We start from the raw sequence: 19,647 nt of genomic DNA, 5'->3' as shown, positions 1-19,647 counted from the left end.
CTGAACACCTACCATGTGAAGTGATTGAGTTAGGTCCAGAGGATATAGGAGTGAAAACTCAAGCACTATTCCTGCCCTTAAGCTGCTTACGGTATAACAAAGAGATAATTTCAATATAGTGCTAGAATAGGGTTAAGAAAGTGCTAGGAGATGTTACTGGGTCGTGGCTGCAGCAATGTGGTCGGAGGGATGCTGTGACCGAGAACCGGGCCATGCGTAGGCTCCTGCTGCTGCTGCTTGCGGGGTCCTCCACATCGCTGGCCGCTACATGGAGGCTCTTGCAGCCAATGCCAGACAGGATTTGCTGTCGCCGAGCCTCAGATAAATAAGGATGAGAGTGTTCAGTCCTGGAAATGGGAGCCAAACTCGACGGGCACCACGAGCTGACTCGGAACAAAGGAAACAGTTCTTCAGTACTGTCAGAAGGTGTATTTCGACCTACAGATCACGAATGTGATGGAAGCAAACCAGCCCGTCAGTACTGACAATTGGTGCAAAGGACACTGATGAGAACTCAACCGAGCCTAGTAGGCATGGGACCGCGTCCGACAGGATCACCCACGACCTTAAAGTTCCTCCAACTCCTCAGCCAACTAATGATGTGATGTGTTATGTCGAGACCTTTGCAGATGATAAGAGCACGCCCGCTTCCAGAAGACTGAAGAGGAGCTGGAGATTAAGCACCGCAACTGAATGGATGGGGTAAAGAAGTCGGGACTCTGGAGGATTATCTGGCAGCCTTGCAGTCTGACCCACCCCAGCCCCATCCCAATCTCCAGACCTTGTGCCGTTATATTGGAAGAAAGACCGCCTGCACGCATGGAGCACTATTAGCACGGGCAGGATCTTGACCCCGAAAAAGTGGTCAAGTTGAAGTCCCAGGTGCTGACATATCTCCATGTGATTGAAGAGAAGAGGAACCAGATTTCGTCTGCTCTACAAAGTACCTTACATAGTCCAGGAAATTCAAGAGGAAATCGATGAGCTCCTTCAAGAACAGTTGGCAGAAATGGACCAGTTCACGGCCTCCATCTCAGAGACCCCAGCGGACATCCAGGGGAGCTCTGAAGAGAGAGACGAGATCCTGCCGTTCCACCCGCTCCACCCTTACCCATCCCTACCTGAGATGGAAAGATTGGGCGTGAGAAAGCAGGACCCAGGGCTGATAGGGGCCCCGGAGAAAGTGACCAACAGTAAGAATAAAGTGGATGAAAATATGATCAATGAAACTCTGAATGTTAAGGAAATGATTTTCAATGCTGAGAGTTGGAGGCCTGCAGGATGGCTGGAATCTGTGGGGCTGCTGCAGGATGAGTTCAGTCTGAAGAGCAGCACCCTCATCAGCTGCTGGTGGTTACAGTGCCATGGTAGTAGTCATTAGTGTGGAGATGCTGAGAAAGAGGCAGTACAGCATCTCAGCCTCGGCCTCGTGGAGGTTGACCCCAATGCTCACCCTGGAAGAGCATCACCTGAACAAGAGGCAGAACCATGGTTATGAAAACCCGACGTACAAATGCCTGGGGCACATGCAGATCTAAGTGGTGGAGAGCAGGCAGCTCTGCTGGCTGCAGTGAGGTGGTGCAGGCCGCTGAAAGATGCCCAGCATTTCGGATCAACTATTGACCAACAGTTACTTCCAGGGGATTTCATCTTACATTCAGAACTCATGGATCACCGAGACTATAAAGTACTACTGTAGAATTGCAATTTCTATTCACTTTAAATGAGTGAAAAAATGTTAATATAATAATAAGATATATAATGAGACAATGATGATCTATGGTGAAAAAAATAACACTAGGAGAGGATCCATGATGGGAATAAGAGAAGAGGGATAAGGATGGTGGAAAAGTGGACATCAAGGAGAAGAAAGAGCATGAGCAAAGATCTGGAGCAACAAAGATCAGGGTCATTTGGAATCTGCAAGTAGCAGTGAGATCATGAAATCTCTTGCATGGCAATTCTTGGAAACACAAACTTTATCCAAGGAGCAAGAGGCTATCATTAAATGATTTTAAGAACAGTGAGGAAATGAAATACTATGAAGAGTCAGATAGTGTTATTCAGACAACGACTTTATTATTCATTGGTTAAAATAATAGCAATCATTTATATAATTTTAATAGTGATAGCTTATCTTTAATCACTACTACTTTGTGCAAATATTCTTCTATACACTCTTAATTAAATAATTCATTTAATATTTCCCCCATTTTTATGATAAGGAAACCAAGGCACTGAGAAATCAAGTAACCCCCCAAAAGGCAAACAGCAAATAAGTGGAAGAGCCAGGATTCAAACGAGGACCTTGATTCCAGAGCAAGTACAGTTAATAACCATGGTAATAATGACAATAAGAGGAAACTAGGGCATTTTTAAATTTAAATTAGTTTTGATACTGTTCTCATTTTTTTTGAAGTAGGTATATATTGTTATTTGATCCCTTCCTCTTCATAGGAACAGAAAGAAATGAGAGTTTTATTATCTAGAATCCTGTTAGCCTTACATTTTTCCAGTAAAATGCATTATAAGTGTTGGCTGCAAAATTGTGTTTTTCTCCCAACATTTTTCATTCTTTATCATGACTTAATCGTCTTTAATTTCCCTTTTATGAAACATGAGGAATTAATAGGATGGATATGAGTTACGACTAAAAGGATCCCAATAATCCAATAGCTGATCCTTTCTGCAGAGCAGGCATAGGCACCTTTCCTTGCTCATGGGAGATTGCTGTGACTTTGTCCTCCCCTCCAGAGGAGTTCCCATTAGAGATGATGTAATGGGATTGACGGGAAAAATAGGCTTGCTTCTCTTTCTTCTATGCTCAGGAGGATGCCTTTCACATGAAGAGATGGTTTAGTGCTTATCTGATTAAAATTACCAAAAGAGACAAGGTTGTTTCAACTGTCTAACAAAGCAAACCTTACTGGAAGTTCACTTGAAGTATTTCATTCTCTAAGCCTCTCAAGGCAGAAATCCTAATTTTATTATTGTTGACTCTCTAGTAGTTACAGTGCAATTGTTAACTCAAAATACAGATAGAAAGACCCTAATATATGGTTGGCAATGGGAACACAACAGTGTGCAGAGACAGTCCCTGCTGAAATCCCTGAGAAGTGGGGAAAGTTTGGGGGAAGAGAAGAGTATTTGGGGCAGAAAGAATATGTGTGTTATGGATTAAATTGTGTCTCCCAAAAAGGTATGTTTAAGTCCTAACTCCTGATTCTGTGAATATTATCTTATTGGGAAATAGGATCTTTGAAGAAGCTATTAGTTAAGGAGCCAAACTGGATTAAGGTGGGCCCTAATCCAATATGACTAGTGTCCTTATAAGAAGAGGAAATTTGGACAGAGACTGACAAGAGAGACAATGGCCAGAGAGACTGAGTATACCACAAGCCACAGAACGCTGACAAACCACTGCCAGAACCTTCAGAGGAAGCACAGCCCTGCTGTTAGCTCGATTTTTGACTTCTAGCCTCCAGAACAGTGAGCCAATAAATTCCTGTTGTTTTGAGCTACCCAGTTTGTGTTACTTCATTATGACAGCCCTAGGAAACCATGACAATATGAAAACGTTATGGGGTGTGGACCATGGAGAAATACATGGACTAGAGTATGTACCAATTTAGCTTTGTGAATTCAATACACTGCCAAGTGTGGCTCTCCCACCCCCAAATGCTTGGTTTCTTTGTTTGATATGGGAATCTCCCACTTCTTACATTTTTTTTTTCATCTGTGTTATGTGAAGTCATATTATGCATGTGTCCTCTGCTCTCAGCAGCTTTGGATCATCACCATGGACCTGTGAGGGCTCCTGATGCTTGCTATGTAAACTGGCAGATTATTAATTGTTTTAGCTTCCTTGTTGCTAAAGTAAATACCATTCCATTGATTGGCTTAAATAATGGGATATTATTGGCTGATGGTTCTGAGGCTAGGAGAAGGCCAAATCAAGGCATGATGAAGGCAATACTTTCTTCCTAAAGACTGGTGTTCTGGGACTGGCTGCTGGTGATCCTTGGTCCTTGGCTCTGTCACATGGCAATGTCTCCTGGCCTCTCCCTTCTATTCTGGGTTATGTTGTTGACTTTGAGCTTCTGGAGACACCCTTTGTGGCTTTCTCTTTTTGTGACCTTCCCTATAAGGACTTCAGTAATAAGATTATACCCATCTGGGGCCACACCATATCTGAAGTAACCTCATCAAAATGTCCTATTCACAATGATTCACACCCACAGGAATGGATTAAGTTTAAGAATATGATTTTCTGTGGTACATAGCTCCAAATCACCACAGTAATGGAGCCATATCTTTATTTTCTTGAGCTTTAATTACTTATCAGAGTAATTTTAAATTCATAAATTTTTCTCTGTCCACCATAATTCAAGAAAAAATATAAAATGAATAGCTTTGTATATGAAAGAAAATAATCACTGAAGGAGTAATTACAGCATTTGTTGCATATGTTGTGTGTGTTTTTTTTCTTTTGTTCTGCAAAAGAATAGCAACTTAATATTTCTCCTATTGAAAGAATAACTATTAGCAGATTTCATGGTCGATAAAATCACAGATTGACATAATTTGTGATGGTACAAGTTCAATATCCTTGTATCCTTAAAAAATATCCTCAGAACTTCACATTATTTATATTATTTATTGTTCACACATTATTTATTATTATTACCGTTTGCCTTCTTTAGGAAGTTGCTCACTATAGCAATCAGTTTGCTATTTTTTATTCAGTTAAAATTGTCAAGGGTTTACTTCATTAGCTTGCCTTTACACTTAATAGAAATGCTTTTCTAAATGACCCACTGAGAATACACAAAGAATACAGTCTTATACAAACCAGTTTAATATCTAGCTGCATATATGAATGTTGCCTGTAGTTTGAGCTTTAAACTCTGCTTAGGAAGCAGTTCTAAAGGTAAGTGATATCTTTACAAGAGTAAATGAACTCACATTTTCCACATGCTTATAAAAGGAGTAAATGAACTCACATTTTCTACATGCTTATAAGAGTTTCTATCAATGGTTATCATTATCAGAATGGTGACATAAGTCCCTTAAATAATTATTGGGGAAAAAGAGCTACAAGCCTTAAATCAGTTTAATAAAGGTTTTGGCTTCCGTTACAATTCCTCAGGACACCAAAGACATTTTTATTTCCAGGAAGCATTTATGCTTGTAATTTACTTTATGCATCTTTCATCTTTTGAGCTTCCTTCCAGAACATTTCATAGCAAATTCTTTAATCCTTATCGTAAGTTTAAACCTTGCCCTGAGGTCCTTGAGCCTCTAGAACACATCATCGTTGAGGTTTGTCAACCTGTGAGAACCACACCTGTTATTTACCCCTATGGAACTGATAATTTTATTTGGAGAAATTAACAAAACAACCTTGTGAAATTCATTGGTTTTAGCTGAGCAAGACTTGCATTCCTCTAAAAAGGAAACAGAGGCAGCATATTGGTGAAGTTGAAACAGCTGGCATGAATTCTTGTCTTAATCATCCTGTTCTTACCATGGATATAACAAGCATTAAATTTGCATTCATAAAAGAAAACCTGTGACAGGAGCTACTTCCATATTAACATAAAAAAAAGAAAAAGAATCTGTAGAGTACTAGGCAAAAAGGTGCTTAATGTACTTTTTATTTATAGATCATCCACTTACTTCTTGTATGTAACACAAACAGCCAGCCATCTGCTGAACAAAATGGAGACAGGGCAAGTAAACTGTTTAGCATATCTAGTTCCCAGGGTTCAGGAAATCAGTGATACTAGCTTGGATGAACAGTGAGTAGGGTATATGTGCAGAAAGCATGCATTCATCCTGCCTAATAATAGGCTTTGGCATCCACCCTATTGCAAACACACATGGCTGCAATTCCTGCTGCTGGCTAATGGGCTCCCTAGGTAGAGGCATTTTAAAGTCAGTATTATATATGAGATAGTATTCAGCATTGTAAAACAGTGGTCAATAATATAGACTGAAATGCGATTTAGACAGAAAGCATGGCTGTGTGACGGAGGCAAATGCTTCTACAGATGCGCATGGGAATGCATTGACTGCACAACTGCTTGTTGTGAGATAGCCCAGGAAGGAACCCCAAATGAACTTACATGGCCTTGGACTGAAAAAGTGGTGTGTTATCACAATAAAGGAAACACGCTGTAGGGAAGCAAGTTTTGACCTGATTATTTTGACCCCACAGTTTTGTTTCCTGGAATGTTTGTACAACGTCTAAAATTGTTCTCAACAAAATTTATTATAGGAAGAAATATTGGCTGAAAAATAACTTCTTGGTAACACTGAAAAAAACTGAATTGCCCAGGTGTAATAAAATATAAGTTCCTGGAGAGTAGGTAATTTGTTATGTTTTTGAACAGATTTTGGTTCTTAGTAGATCCTCAGTAAATATTGAAGGATGGGATGAATGAATGATTGTGATTGCTTCTTCCTCTACGCAGAATTGAGAGAATTCTCTGTTATCACTGAATGAATACTGAACCACTAATAAGTCAGGAAAAGGGGAAGTAATGAGGTCAGTTTGCATAAGCATTACTCTAATGATTCACGCTGGTCATCAACGTGACCCATAGATGGATATTTGATGCATCTTGAATAGCATGCACAGAGGTAATATTATGTCCACAGGCATCCATTTTTATTAGTGTTTCTCAATTCTCTTTATTTCAAAAATTGGGGAAAAGTTATATTTCTTTATCCTGCAAAGTGTTTGATAGAATCTACCTTTTCTAATTTCCACTTCATAGACATGGAAAAATAACCTAACCAACATATGTGTAATAATCTATTCAAAATTTATGTAAAATATATGTAAAATGATCAGCTTAATTTCTGCCCATAAAAAACACTGAAGAAACTTTAGCTATCATTTGTTATTAACAAAATGCAATTAGTATCTTTTTAAAGAAGTTCCTACCGGACTCGGGCAAGATGGCGGCATAGAGAGAAGTGGAAGCTAAGTAGTCCCCCTGGAACAACTACAAAAAAACAGAAACAACTAGTAAATAATCCAGAATAACTGCGGGGGGACAAACGAGACCATCCATTCATCATACACCAACCTGAATTGGGAGGAATGCCTGAGAACACAGCATAAAATCTGTAAGTAAAACCTGCAGATCCAAGTCTCGAGACCACCTCCTCCATAGCCCGAGCTGCAAAGCCTCGTGGTGCCAGAGAGAAGCTCTCTCCCAGCAAGTGAATACAGCTCAGCTGAGCTCCAACTGGGGTTTTAAGTAGCGAGTGTGAACTGCTCCTATAGGTACACATCCCCAAAAAACAGACAGAGGCTTTGGGTGACGACTGACCTGGGAGAGCCGGAGGGTTGCCTTGGACTGGGTCTAAAGGGGACTATCTGTTTCTTTTTTGGCTCAGTGGAGAAAGCCCCAGTCATTTTCAGCTTCCAGGGCTGTGACTCTAGGAAGGGTAGAGACAGCACAAGCAGAGAACAAGACCATTGAAATGCTAATGACCTCCACCTGGGGGGTCTGTCTTCTCTAGGAGGAAAGGGGTGGGGCCCTTTCCATTCAGAACCAGACCCCAGAGCCTGGGGGAACATACCTCCTCACACCAGTCAAGAATTATAGGCTAACAGGCATCACCTGCTGGGCAGAAAAGCACAGTGACCTGAGGCATCAAAGGGTGGAGCAATTTTCTAAGACACACTCACAGGGAAACCAGATACTGAATATTTCTTCCCTCTGGGACCTGAGCCTGTTCTGGTCTGGGAAAACCTGATTTGGATAACCAAGGAAACCATGGCTAGACAACAGAAAATTAAAATCTACACTAAGAAAAACAAAGTTATGGCCCAGTCAAAGGAACAAACGTACACTTCAACTGAGATACAGGAATTTAAACAACTAATGCTAAATCAATTCAAAAAGTTTAGAGAAGATATTGCAAAAGAGATAGAGGCTGTAAAGGAAGCACTGGACATGTATATGACAGAAATCAAAAGTTCAAAAAAACAACTAGTAGAATCTATGGAAATGAAAGGCACAACACACGAGATGAAAGACACAATGGAAACATATAACAGCAGATCTCAAGAGGCAGAAGAAAACACTCAGGAACTGGAGAACAAAACACCTGAAAGCCTACAAGCAAAGGAGCAGATGGAGAAAAGAATGAAAAAATATGAGCAACGTCTCCGGGAACTCAAGGATGAAGCAAAGTACAATAATGTACGTATCATTGGTGTCCCAGAAGGAGAGGAGAAGGGAAAGGGGGCAGAAGCAATAATAGAGGAAATAATTAATGAACATTTCCCATCTCTTATGAAAGACATAAAATTACAGATCCAAGAAGCACAGCATACTCCAAACAGAAGAGATATGAATAGGCCTATGCCAAGACACTTAATAATCAGATTATCAAATGTCAGAGACAAAGAGAGAATCCTGAAAGCAGCAAGAGAAAAGCAATCCATTACAAACAAAGGAAGCTTAATAAGACTATGTGCAGATCTCTCAGCAGAAACCATGGAGGCAAGAAGGAAGTGGTGTGATATATTTAAGATACTGAAAGAGAAAAACCGCCAACCAAGAATCCTGTATCCAGCAAAGCTGTCCTTCAAATATGAGGGAGAGCTCAAAATATTTTCTGACAAACAGACAATGAGAGACTTTGTGAACAAGACACCTGTCCTACAGGAAATACTAAAGGGAGCACTACAGGGTGATAGAAGACAGGAGTACGTGGTTTGGAACACAATTTTGGGAGATGGTAGCACAACAATGTAAGTACACTGAACAAAGGTAACTACGAATACGGTTGAGAGAGGAAGGTGGGGAGCATGTGAGACACCACAAGAAAGGAGGAAAGATAAAGACTGGGACTGTAACTTGGTGAAATCTAGAGTATTCAACAATTGTGATAAAATGTACAAATATGTTCTTTTACGAGGGAGAACAAGCAAATGTCAATCTTGCAAGGTGTTAAAAATGGGGAGGAATTGGGGGAGGGATGTAATCAGCATAAACTAGAGACTGTAACTAATAGAATCATTGTATTATGCTTCCTTTAATGTAACAAAGGTGATATACCAAGGTGAATGCAGATAAGAGGGGGGGATAGGGGAGGCATGTTAGACACTTGATATTGGTGGTATTGTCTGATTCTTTATTCTACTTTGATTTAAGGTTATTTTTCCTTTTTCTGCTTCCTAGCTGTCATTTTTTTTTCCTCTTTCTTTTGCCTCTCTACCTTCTTTGACTCTCCCTCCTGCCTTGTGGAAGAAATGTAGATGCCCTTATATAGATAGTAGTGAAGGTGGTGAACACATAAATGTATGACCATGCAGGAAACCATCGATTATTTACTTGGGATGGAATGTATGGTGAGTGAACAAAACCATATTAAAAAAAAATGGGTTGATGACAATACCTCGAGGGCAATATACTGAGTGAAATAAGCCAGACACATAAGGAGAATTATTGCAGGGTCTCACTGATAGGAACTAATTATAATATGTAAACTCATAGACATGAAATATAAGGTACCAAGATACAGGACGAGGCTTAAGAATGGGGAGTGGTTGCTTAGTATGAGCAGAATGTTCAATTAGGATGAACTTAAATGTTTGGAAATGAACAGGGGTGTTGGTAGCAAGATGTGAGAATAACTAACAGCGCCGAATGGTGTGTGAATGAGGTGGAAAGGGGAAGCTCAGAGTCATATATGTCACCAGAAGGAAAGTTGGAGGTCAAAAGATGGGAATGTATAAAACTGAATCCTATGCTGGGCAATGTCCATGATCAACTGTACAAACACTAGAAATTGCTTCTACGAACCAGAACAAATGTATGACAATACAATTAGAAGTTAATAATAGAGGGGCATATAGGGAAGAATTATATACTTATTACAAACTATATACTACAGTTAGTAGCATTTCAACATTTTTTCATAAACAGTAACAAATGTACTTTTTCAATACTGTGAGTCAACAATTGAGGGGGGTTGGTTAGGGATAGGGGAGGATTAGAGTTTCCTTTTCTTTTTTTCTTTCTTCATCTTTCACTTTATTTCTTGTCTGGAGTAATGAAAAGTTTCTAAAAATTGAACAAAAGTTAAGTGTGATGGATGCACAGCTGTATGGGGGTACCCAGGGGCAAGTGATTGTACACTTTGGATCTTTGGATAATTGTATGGTATCTGAACAATCTCAATAAAAATGAAAAAAAAAAAAAAAAAAAAGAAGTTCCTACCATGATATTTCTCTTTTATAGTTTATTATACTATCTTTTTTCCTTATATTTCAGGCATTCAAAATTTTATCTCTCACTGTTTATATATATATACATATGTTAATTTAAATATAATGATTAATTAAAACCCATATTCCCACCTCTCACTTAAAAAAATATTGCCAATAGAGCAATATTCCCCTCAATTTCTGTTCCCTTTTCTGCAGAATGCCTGTTCATACCTTTTGCTTAATTTTTTTCGGTTGAGTTGTTTTCCATTTTCTTATTGATTTGCAGGTGTTTTATATATTCTAAATAGGAAATTTTATGTATCTTTGGTGCAAGTATATTCTCTCAGTTTGTAGCTTATGTTCTTATACTTTTTGTCAATAATGTCTTTGAACTATTAAGAACAGAAATTCTTACTTTTAATTAGTAAGATTTATCAATCTTTTCATCTATGTTTTATTCCAACCAGAATAAAGATAGTGCTAGATATCCATTCAAATAATTTATTGGGCACCTATTATGTGTTAGGCATATTCCTAAAACTTTGAATCTCTAAATACAACTTCCTGAAATATTTGTTTTCACATTTTGTTACTGTGTGAAGTAATATCCATTTTATTTATTTATTTTTTTGATACTTATAATCAGTTATAAGAACACTATTTCAAGAAGCACTTATCCCTTCCCCATTGAACTGCAGTGCCACCTCCGGCACGTATTAAGTGTTCACATTTACTCAGAAATATTTCTTTGCTCACTCTCCTATATGGTTTGTCTCTTTTGTATCTTTATATCAATATCACAGGCTCTTGATTACTATAACATTATAATAATCATTGATATCTAGCAGGCAAGTTTCTCCAATATGTCATTATTCTACATATTTTTCTTCAATTTATCTGCATTAGGAAGGATTTTATATGTATTATATTCATCACTGTTTATTTCTCAACCACTCACAATGTTCCTATTACTTCTTATTTGACCAATACATTATTTAAAAACATGTTTTACACTGCTAAATATATTGTAATTTAAGTTGTGGATGTGGTTATTGTTTTTGATATGGAACTTAATTGCACTGTGATACAGTCCATGGTGTCTATAACATTCATTTTTCTTTTTAATTTCTTCCATAATTTAGTTCATATGACTGTAGAAAAAATGTTTTGTGCATGCTGAAGGAAAATATGTATTATTTAATTTTATAGTCTTCTACATATATCTAGTAAATCAAGCTTATTTAAGTATCTTTATCAATTTGTCTATAATTTTTATTCATGTTTTTTTCTGCTTAACTTATTTACTAAGTCAGGAGTGTTAGAATATCCCAACATAATGATATGTGTGTTATTTATCTTTGTAGTTGTACAACTTGTTGTAAAATACAGTCCATAATAAGCCTGGTATGTCTATCTTAAAGTGTAAAAACTTATTGAGAATAATAATAATAATAATAATAGCAAACAACTTTGCAGAGTTTATTGTGCCTTCCCCTATTCTAAGTACTTAATATATATGCAATTTTTGCTAGTTACAAGAAACTGATGAGGGAGATACCACTATGTTTCCGATATTTCAGATGGGATAACTGGTAAGTAAGTTAACCTATCCGAGATCTCACAGCCATTAAGGAGTGTAAAAAGTCTCCAGAATCCATACTCTAAAGCATATTTCATAATTCAACATAGGTCCTTTGCTGTTCTTTATCCAGGTCATGTTTCCTTTATATTAATAAAAATTATCAAGGACCAGTTGGCATATATGCTCAAGATATATGAAAATATACATAATGAAATTCAAAGTGTTTTTACAAACTGCTTTTGACCTTTATATACTGTATTTTTTTCAATTTCAAATCCTGTTGATATATGACCTAAATCTTAAGAAAGCTAAAACTTGAGAGCTTCTCTAGTAGGACAACTATTTACAATTAAAATCTGTTTTTCAGAGTAGAGAGAAAATCTGATTAAGTATAGACCTGATTTGTCATTGTTTTCCAACCATGCATAGCCCCAAACAAGTATTTGCAATGAACAAATATATAAAGATTGCTAAAATTAAGAGACAATGTGATAATAGCAAGGCCCCAAGAACAGTTTATAGATGTTTCAAAAACAAAGGTAAAAAAAGGTAATATGTTTGCAAAAAGTCCATATTCTACTATAGATTTGGCTATTAACTAACTTGTTAATTTGTACCAGTCACATGTGCTATGTAGAACCCAAATTTCCTCATCCTTAACACAAGGGAAATAGAATAAATGGCCCTGTCTTGATTTCATTTGTTAATGACTTTTGTGCTAAGAAAAGCCTGGAGAAGATGTTACCCTGCATGTGAGAGGTAAGAGCTTGCCAAGTATATTTGAGGGGGCAATTTAAACCACAATTCCAGGTGCACCTGCATACTTTAGTGACCTATCTTCAAATCAAAGTAATTGGTAAGGAGAACACGAGATTTTAGCCATTTGTTATATTGTCTTTCTCTTTAGCTATTATTGCTTCTTAGCATTTTAGAATGTAGTTTGGGTATATAGTCCCTTGGTGGTCAACTACAGATATTCTTATCCATACCTTATTGATTGGAAACTGAGGTAGGAGAATGAAAGAGGATTGTGGAAATTCTCTCTGCCTTCCCACACATTCTATACAGCTATGCAATCTCATAGCAAGTCACTGGATATTTCTAAATACAAAGTCATACAAAAAGAAAATGTCACCATCTGAAGGCAAATATTATGTGAAAACATTATTTCTAGAAATGTGACCCCTTCAAGGTGGTTACATGGTTCAGGATCATGGAATAACAGATTCCATAAACAGGCTTTTTGTTCTCAGAACGTCCTTCTAAGTCAGTTGCATGTTTGAACTGCTTATTCCCTAGAAAATGCCTCTTACTTTTCATGATGATTAGCACAAGGGGATTTTTTTCACATCTATAGGGATACTTACATTTCCATCACATCTTTTCAAATGATCACCAGCTAAACTTTTATCCTACATCCTTCATCCTAATTTCCCTTCAATTGTCTTTAATTTTGGCCTGAAAAATGTTTATATATAACACTTGTTCCAGTTTACTAATGCTGTCTTTCTGCAAAATACCAGAAATGGATTGACTTTCATAAAGAGTGTTTATTTGGTTACAAAGTGACAGTCTTAAGGCCATAAAGTGTCCAAAGTACATCATCAACAATTGGATACCTTCACTGGAGGATGGCCAATGGAATCCAGAAAACCTCTGTTAGCTGGGAAGGCACATGGCTGGCATCTGCTCCAGAGTTCTGGTTTCAAAATGGCTTTCTCCCAGGACGTTCCTCTCTAGGCTGCAGCTCCTCCTCAAAATGTCACAAAATGTCACAGTTGCTCTTGGGGGGTTTGTCCTCTCTTAGCTTCTCTGGAGCAAAAGTCTACTTTCAATGGCTATCTTCAAACTGTCTCTCATCTGCAGCTCCTCTCTCAGCTCCTGTGCATTCTTCAAAGTGTCCCTCTTGGTTGTAGCAAGTTCGCTCCTTCTGTCTGAGCTTATATAGTGCTCTTGTAAACTAGTCAAGGCCCACACTGAATGGGCAGGGCCACACCTCCACGGAAATTATCCAATCAGAGTTATCACCTACAGTTGGGTGGGTCGCATCTCCATGGAAACAATCAATCAAAGAATTACAACCTAGTCAACACTATTATATCTACCCACACAAGATTGCTTCAAAGATAATGGTGTTTTGGGAGACTCTAATACATTCAAACTGGCACAACACTCATCTAGATGAATGTTTTTCCTGCAGTTTGAACAAAAACAGAGCCCGAATCTTTCAGATCGTAATTACATGTAGAGTTCAATTATAGTTTGTCACACTGAAAAAAATAAAAACTAAAAAACAACTTACCTGGTCGTATAGTTTCTAGCATTAATTTGAATGACATGGCATACAAAAAACCGCTTTAAGTCGTTTTCTTAGATGTATTAATCTTAACTATTGTCTATGGTTATTAGGAGACCAAACCATGATTCTAAATACTTTGAAACCTAAACATATGTTTTGGATAACTCTTTTAAAGTAATACAGTAATTTATTTTTCTTTATGTGTGGTTTATTCAGAGAGTTCCATCTAGTCCCTGGCTCCAGGTTTTCAGCCTTAGCAATTAGCACTTCTTCTTCAGAACCAAGAGGAAGTGTAGTTATCTTTCTATTGGACACATTTTATCTCTAGTAAGCACTTCTTTAATTGGATTTTTACTTGGTATGCTTAGGTTTATTCTCATTTGAACTGATCTCTTCTCTTTAATTTTTCCCACTGGAATTACATACTGGCTGGCATCCATATGCTTTCACATTCACTGTAACACTTTCATTTCCTTTACCACTAACATTATTACCTTAGTGTGTGCTTTACAGACACACTGGGTAGGCACCATTCTGTTAGCCTAAACTACCTTTCTTCAACACACCCTTAGCAATTTGATAGTTTCTTCTTTAGTGCTTAGGGTTCTTTAGAGAAGGTGACAATAAAAAATAAAATAAAAAAAACTACAGCATTTAAATGAGCTTACAATATAGTCATAATTGTCCCAGAGCATTGGTTTAATAACATAAGATTTTGAAAATACATTATCCCATTGCACTTGAAGACATTACAAGAAGCACAATTTTTTTTTTTATCATTGCTGCCATTAGTATTATTGAAATGGGAGATTTGAAAATGTAAGACAAGTTAAAATGATGAATGAATCTTATAAGTTTTAAAATCTTTTTACTGGCCAATAGTTACAAATTGAAGTCATATATATACCTGAGTCTCATAACAAATAGTGTTACACACAAAATGGTGTTGAGCTATACAATAGGGACTGAGTTTTGAGCTTTAGAGTCTAATCAGGAAAGGGTTCTTTCTGAAAGGAATAGAATATCACCTCCAGTTATTATAGCAGGGAAAAAGTGCTGATATTACAAGAAGCCCTAGGTGCAGAATCAAATTCTCAATAAAAGAGAAAGGTGGCTACAGGGCCACACAATCTGACAAGGTGGATTTGGGGGTTAACATGCTAAGCAGGAGCCCCACAGTTTGTGAAGCATAGAAGAAAATCAGTTAATTAAAAACTTGATTCTTGAGGTGAATTTTGAAAAAATAGTTTAATTTAAAATGAGAAAAATTTGCTAGAGTTCCAGAAACAGGAACAAATGATTCAGAGATTTAAATTAGCCATAACTGAAGCAAGAGGAAGTCAAAATGCGTGACTCCATAGGCACTCTGGATATAGGGTCTCATAATATGAAAAGAACCTGGATGCTGGCATAAAAACACAATGAATTGAAGTAACTATTTTTTGTGTTGTTACTATTAAAATTTCACTGGTTGGCAAAATATGTACAGTGAATTTTGGTTCTTAATATGTGTTCATTTTTCCCTCTTACCGTAGCATTTTTTTTCTTTTCTTCATTAGAGAAGTTGTAAATTTACAGAACAAACATGTATAAAATATAGGAATCCCATATACCACCCTATTATTAACACTTTGCATTGATGTGGATGCTGTTACAATTGAAAATAGCAAATTTTAATAATTGTACTACTAACTGTGGACCATGATTTAACCTAGGATTGTTTCACCATTTGTGAATTTTGATTCTGTTACCATGCATACAACCCGACATTTCTTCTCTTAACCACATTCAGATACATATTTCAGCGCTGTTATGTTCACAATGTTGTGTTATCATCACTACCAGCCATTACCAAAACATTTCCATCATTCCAAATAGGAATCCTGAACATTTTAACCCTTAACGTCTCATTCTTTGTAACCCCCACCCCCGTCCCCTGGTAACCTATGTTCTAGATTCTGACTCCATGGGTTTGCTTATTCTAATTATTTCAAATCAGTGATAATGTGTAATATTTATTTGTCCTTTTGTGTCTGGCTTATTTCACTCAATGTGATGTCTTCAATGTTCATCCATGTTGTTGCATGTACTAGGAGTTCATTCCTTTTTATGACTGAATAATATTTCATAGTATGTATAAACCACAGTTTGATTATCCACTCATTGGTTGATGGACACTTGGGTTGCTTCCTTCTTTTGGCAACTGCGAATAGTGCCTCTATGAACATCAGTGTGCAAAAATCTCTTGGACTCCCTGCTTTCAATTCAGTCTTTTTTTACAAATTGTTTTGTAATTTCTGTATTATAGGATTCCTCAAGTTTTTGCTATACCATCTGGACTGATGAACCCCCAAAATGTTAAAAGAGTTTTCTCTTATATGATGATGCATTAACTAGACTTTACTTTTCTGCCCATTTTTTTTTTTTTTTTGCTGCAATTAAAAGAATATCATCCTTTTCCTTATAACTACAAATAATTCATTATTAGATATACCTTTCCCCTACTTTCACTTTCTTGTCATCTGGGATAATGCCTCTAATTCTACAAAAAAAGTACTGAAACACCACTTTAATCTCATGAGAACTTCCTCACTGTATCTTGAAATCCTTATTCATTCCTTTGTCCTTTAAGACAAACATGCACAGACTTCTGATGTACACTGTTCCAAGACATGTTCCCATCTGTGGCAGCAACACGCTCTCAGAAACACTATCTACTTTTTATATCATTCAAAAAGTTCATTACGAGGCGGGGCAAGATGGCAGACTGGTGAGCTGTATGTTTTAGTTACTCCTCCAGGAAAGTAGGTAAAAAGCCAGGAACTGCGTGGACTGGACACCACAGAGCAATCTGTCTTTGGGCATACTTCATACAACACTCATGAAAACGTGGAACTGCTGAGATCAGCGAAATCTGTAAGTTTTTGCGGCCAGGGGACCCGCGCCCCTCCCTGCCAGGCTCAGTCCCGGGGGAGGAGGGGCTGTCAGCTCCAGGAAGGAGAAGGGAGAATTGCAGTGGCTGCTCTCATCGGAAACTCATTCTACTGATTCAAACTCCAACCATAGATAGACTGAGGCCAGACACCAGAGACTCTGAGAGCAGCCAGCCCAGCAGAGAGGAGACGGGCATAGAAGGAAAACAACACGAGAAGCTCCAAAGTAAAAGCAGAGGATTTTTGGAGTTCTGGTGAACACAGAAAGGGGAAGGGCGGAGATCAGGCCTTGAGGCGCATATGCAAATCCCGAAGCAAGGCTGATCTCTCTGCCCAGGGCACCTTTCCTTAATGGCCCTGGTTGCTTTGTCTATTAGCATTTCAATAACCCATTAGATCTCTGAGGAGGGCCGGTTTTTTTTTTTTTTTTTTTAAATCCTTTTTGCTTTTTCTAAAACAATTACTCTAAGAAGCTCAATACAGAAAGCTTCAAAGAATTGAAATTTGGGCACGTCAAGTCAAGAGCAGAAATAAGAGAGCTCTGAGACAAAAGGCAATAATCCAGTGGCTGAGAAAATTCACTAAACAACACAACTTCCCAAGAAAAGGGGGGTGTCCGCTCACAGCCACCATCCTGGTGGACAGGAAACACTCCTGCCCATCGCCAGCCCCATAGCCCAGAGCTGCCCCAGACAACCCAGTGTGACGGAAGTGCTTCAAATAACAGGCACACACCACAAAACTGGGCGTGGACATTAGCCTTCCCTGCAACCTCAGCTGAATGTCCCAGAGCTGGGAAGGGGAGCAGTGTGAATTAACAGAGCCCCATTCAGCCATCATTTGAGCAGACTGGGAGCCTCCCAACACAGCCCAGCAGCCCAGAACTGCCCTGGGGGGACGGCACTCACCTGTGACATAGCACAGTCATCCCTCAACAGAGGACCCGGGGTGCACAGCCTGGAAGAGGGGCCCACTTGCAAGTCTCAGGAGCCATACGCCAATACCAAAGACTTGTGGGTCAGTGGCAGAGACAAACTGTGGCAGGACTGAACTGAAGGATTAGACTATTGCAGTAGCTTTAAAACTCTAGGATCATCAGGGAGATTTGATTGTTAGGGCCACCCCCCCTCCCCGACTGCCCAGAAACACGCCCCACATACAGGGCAGGCAACACCAACTACACACGCAAGCTTGGGACACCAATTGGGCCCCACAAGACTCACTCCCCCACTCACCAAAAAGGCTAAGCAGGGGAGATCTGGCTTGTGGAGAACAGGTGGCTCGTGGACGCCACCTGCTGGTTAGTTAGAGAAAGTGTACTCCACGAAGCTGTAGATCTGATAAATTAGAGATAAGGACTTCAACTGGTCTACAAACCCTAAAAGAACCCTATCAAGGACAGCAAATGCCACGAGGCCAAAAACAACAGAAAATTATAAAGCATATGAAAAAACCAGACGATATGGATAACCCAAGCCCAAGCACCCAAATCAAAAGACCAGAAGAGACACACCTAGAGCAGCTACTCAAAGAACTAAAGATGAACAATGAGACCCTAGTACGGGATATGAAGGAAATCAAGAAGACCCTAGAAGAGCATAAAGAAGACATTGCAAGACTAAATAAAAAAATGGATGATCTTATGGAAATTAAAGAAACTGTTGACCAAATTAAAAAGATTCTGGACACTCATAGTACAAGACTAGAGGAAGTTGAACAACGAATCAGTGACCTGGAAGATGACAGAATGGAAAATGAAAGCATAAAAGAAAGAATGGGGAAAAAAATTGAAAAACTCGAAATGGACCTCAGGGATATGATAGATAATATGAAGCGTCCGAATATAAGACTCATTGGTGTCCCAGAAGGGGAAGAAAAGGGTAAAGGTCTAGGAAGAGTATTCAAAGAAATTGTTGGGGAAAACTTCCCAAATCTTCTAAACAACATAAATACACAAATCATAAATGCTCAGCGAACTCCAAATAGAATAAATCCAAAAAAACCCACTCCGAGACATATACTGATCACACTGTCAAACATAGAAGAGAAGGAGCAAGTTCTGAAAGCAGCAAGAGAAAAGCAATTCACCACATACAAAGGAAACAGCATAAGACTAAGTAGTGACTACTCAGCAGCCACCATGGAGGCGAGAAGGCAATGGCACGATATATTTAAAATTCTGAGAGAGAGGAATTTCCAGCCAAGAATACTTTATCCAGCAAAGCTCTCCTTCAAATTTGAGGGAGAGCTTAAATTTTTCACAGACAAAGAAATGCTGAGAGAATTTGCTAACAAGAGACCTGCCCTACTGGAGATACTAAAGGGAGCCCTACAGACAGAGAAACAAAGACAGGACAGAGAGACTTGGAGAAAGGTTCAGTACTAAAGAGATTCGGTATGGGTACAATAAAGGATATTAATAGAGAGAGGGAAAAATATGGCAAACATAATCCAAAGGATAAGATGGCCGATTCAAGAAATGCCTTCACGGTTTTAACGTTGAATGTAAATGGATTAAACTCCCCAATTAAAAGATATAGATTCGCAGAATGGATCAAAAAAAATGAACCATCAATATGTTGCATACAAGAGACTC

General features: G+C 38.4%; 1 pseudogene; it reads left to right on the top strand.

The window, feature by feature from the left end:
* The first annotated feature begins 268 nt into the window (after window positions 1-268).
* LOC119528889 lies at window positions 269-1,538 on the top strand (annotated as a pseudogene).
* The last annotated feature ends 18,109 nt before the right edge of the window (window positions 1,539-19,647 follow it).

This window comes from Choloepus didactylus, chromosome 3 (assembly GCF_015220235.1).
Source record: "Choloepus didactylus isolate mChoDid1 chromosome 3, mChoDid1.pri, whole genome shotgun sequence".
Taxonomy (NCBI): Eukaryota; Metazoa; Chordata; class Mammalia; order Pilosa; family Megalonychidae; genus Choloepus; species Choloepus didactylus.
This window is presented reverse-complemented; position numbering and strand designations above follow the sequence as displayed.